The 3,309-nt window shown below is 36.0% G+C and overlaps 1 pseudogene; it reads left to right on the top strand.

Moving 5' to 3' along the window:
• The first annotated feature begins 1,362 nt into the window (after positions 1 to 1,362).
• On the top strand, positions 1,363 to 2,253 carry LOC110314961 (annotated as a pseudogene).
• The last annotated feature ends 1,056 nt before the right edge of the window (positions 2,254 to 3,309 follow it).

Here is a 3,309-nt window from a genome sequence, read left to right as displayed (position 1 = left end):
TTACTTTACTTTTCTTTACTTTTCTTTACTTTTACTTTTCTTATTGTTCTAACTACAATTTCAGGTATTATATTGAATAGATATGGAGAGAGTAGACAGCTTTTTCTTTTTCCTGATTTTAGTACAATTGCTTTGAATTTCCATTTAATTTGATGTTGGTTATAAACTTGATATAGACTGCTTGTGTTATATTTAGGTATGTTCCTGTGTCCCTGATCTTTCCAAGAATTTTATTATGATTGGGTATTGAATTTTGAATTAGATGCTATTTCAGCTATTTCAGCATCTAATGCGATGTTTTTTTTCAGTGTGTTTATATGATGGATTACATTTACAGATTTTTGTATGTTGAACCATTTCTACATCTCTGGGATGATGCCTAGTTGATTTTAGTTGTTGATTTTTTTATGTGTTCTAGAATTCAGCTCAAAAATATTTTATTGAATATTTTTGCACCAATGTTTATGAAAGCAACTGGTATGCAATTCTCTTTCTTTCTTGAGTCTTTGTGTGGTTCAGGCATCAGGGAGACTGTGGCCATATAACATGGTACTTTTCTATTTTGTAGAATAATTTTAGGAGCATTGGTATTAGCCCTTCTTTCAATGTCTGGTTGATTTTTGTGCTAAATCCTTCTGGCCCTGGGCTTTTTTTGGTTGGGAAACTTTTAATGACTGCTTTTATTTCCTTAGGGATTATATGACTATTTATGTTGGTTATTTGATATTAATTTAACTTTGGTAAATGGATCTATCAAAATCATCCATTTTATTGAGGTATTCCAATTTTGTGGAGTACAAGTTTTTGAAGTAATACCTAATGAATGGCTCTTTGAATTTTCTTGGTGTCTGTTGCTATCTCCCCAATTTCACATCTGACTTTATTTGTATATTCTCTCTGTGTCTTTTAGTTAGTTTGAATAACAGCTTGTCTATCTTGTTGATCTCCTCAAAGAACAAACTTACGGTTTCTTTGATTTGTTGTATATTTTTCTCTTTGTTTCTATTTAGTTGATTTTAGATCCAAGTTTGATTATTTCCTCCTGTCTACTCCTCTTAGGTGTATATTGTTTTCTTTTCATTCTAGAACTTTTAGGTGTGCTGTTAAGTTGCTTGAAGGTTTTTCCATTTTCTTCATGAGAGCTATAACTACTATAAACTTTCCTCTTAGTACTGCTTTCATTGTGTTGCATAAGTTTGAGTATGTTGTTTATTCATTTTTATTGAATTCTAGGAAGTCTTTAATTTCTTTCTTTCTTTTTCTCACTGAATAGAGAGTTATTCAGTTTCCATGAGTTTTTAGGCCCTTTGTTGTTTCTGTTATTGAAATCTAGCTCTATTCCTGATACTGCTAGCTTGTGAATTTGACCTGAACTTAAAAGGACCTAATCAGAACCAACTGATGAAGTTTGGTACTAAGGTCATGCAGAATTCCCAAGAAATGTTATAGAGATTTAGCCACCTGGGGAGCAAGAAGATGGGCAAACAGAAGGTCAGTGAAGTCTGGGTTTGTGAGCACCTCTGTAGCCTCCTGAACATCATCTCAGACCTGGAGAAGAAATGTGGAAAATATTTCATAGCACTGCTCAAGAATGCAAAGTGCTATTTAAAAAGGACTGAGTCTAAACTGCTTCAGAGCTTACAGCCAGCTCAGATCACAGACCTGAGTTCATGACAGATAATAGGAATGAGCAGTTTACTGCTGAGGCTCAAAGACATTACTTTGGACCCAGACACAGCTTACTCCTCCCTAGTCTTATCTGAGGACCCAGTAAGTATGGAATTTGGAGACAAATCAATAACTGTGACTGACACTGCAAGGAGATTTGACTTCAGGGCTTCTGTGGGGTGGGTGTAGGGAGACAAACAGATTTAACTCAGTGAGGGATTATTTGGAGGTGGCTGTGAGACAGGCAACACAGTGGCAGGTGGGCATATGTGACTGTACAGAGAGAAAGAACAGCATTCCTGGTGTTTCCAGAGATAAAATATTGCTCATGATGGGGTTCAATTGCACCCTCTAGTTCTTTCTCCCTTTAAGAAAAGTCTGTTTGAGGTAGCAAATGTACCATGTTGGAGTCTCCCTCAACTGCTGATGTAGGCATCTATCATTCTACAATATGACAGAGCAATCCCTCATTTATAGTTCTCTGGCCTTACCTTTTGAGGAGTAGTTAAATCTATAGTTTCTCTTTGTATTCCAGAAGGAGACATGAGTTCAGACCCTCTCACTGTCTATCTCCCTCTAACATAATCCCTGAAATAGTGCCGATAGATCTTCATCTTCCTATATGTGGAGCCCAATATCAAAAGACACAAGAAAATAAGATCAAGACTTTGTGAAAACCAGTTATGTATTTAATCCAATAAAGCCTCAAGACTTAATGTGGCTTTCAATATATGTACATTCAAAGGGGTTCTGTTTAAGTTGAATGATGATGGGGTCATTTGATGGCTCAGAAGACCAAGGCACTTACAGCCAAGGCCAGCAACCTGTGTTCAGTTCCTGGACCTCACAGTGGACAAAGAGAACAGACTTCCCAAAGTTGTCCTCTAGCATTCACATGAGTACTGTGGCAGGTAGTTTTTGCCCCTGCTCCACTAAAACAAATAAAATGCAATAGAAAACATAGAAATGATAAAGATAGAAATGGTAACATTGATATATATATCATATGATTGTGTATATGATTATGACACACATATTTATGTAATTGGAAAATTAGAGAAAAATTTAATATAGTCTTGTTTCCTAGAAATAATAGAAATCTAGCTCTAATCTGTAGTGGTCCGATAGGATTTAGGGAGTTATTTTAATTTTCCTTTACCTGTTGGGTCTTGCTTTGTGAACAAGAAGGTGGTCTGGCAGAATGTTTTTTGAGGTGCTGAGAAGAAGGTATATTCATTTGTGATTTGGTGAAATGTTCTGTAGATATCTGTTAGGCTCCTTTGAGTCATAATGTGTACTAGTTTCATTATTTCTCTGTTTAGTTTCCATATCAATGACCTGTCCATTAGTGAGAATGGGTTGTTGACATGTTGAAGACCAGCTTTGACATCCAGGGTAAATTGAGGAAAGCAGTGAAGACTGGCATCACAGATTGGCATTGGTTCTTATGGCAGCTACTGACAATGGCAGACAATTTACATGATCAACACTAGTAGTGATGACATGAGCAGAACCTAATTATCTGGGGTTGTTATTTTTTGTGATCAGTGAGAAACTGAGCTGTCTTTAACTCTTAAGAAAGAAACTGGTAAGAAAGGAAAAGAAAGATAGAAAATCCTACATACACACCCTCAAAGTAGA

The sequence above is a fragment of the Mus pahari genome, unplaced genomic scaffold (assembly GCF_900095145.1).
Source record: "Mus pahari unplaced genomic scaffold, PAHARI_EIJ_v1.1 scaffold_7706_1, whole genome shotgun sequence".
NCBI classification, from domain to species: Eukaryota; Metazoa; Chordata; class Mammalia; order Rodentia; family Muridae; genus Mus; species Mus pahari.
This window is presented reverse-complemented; position numbering and strand designations above follow the sequence as displayed.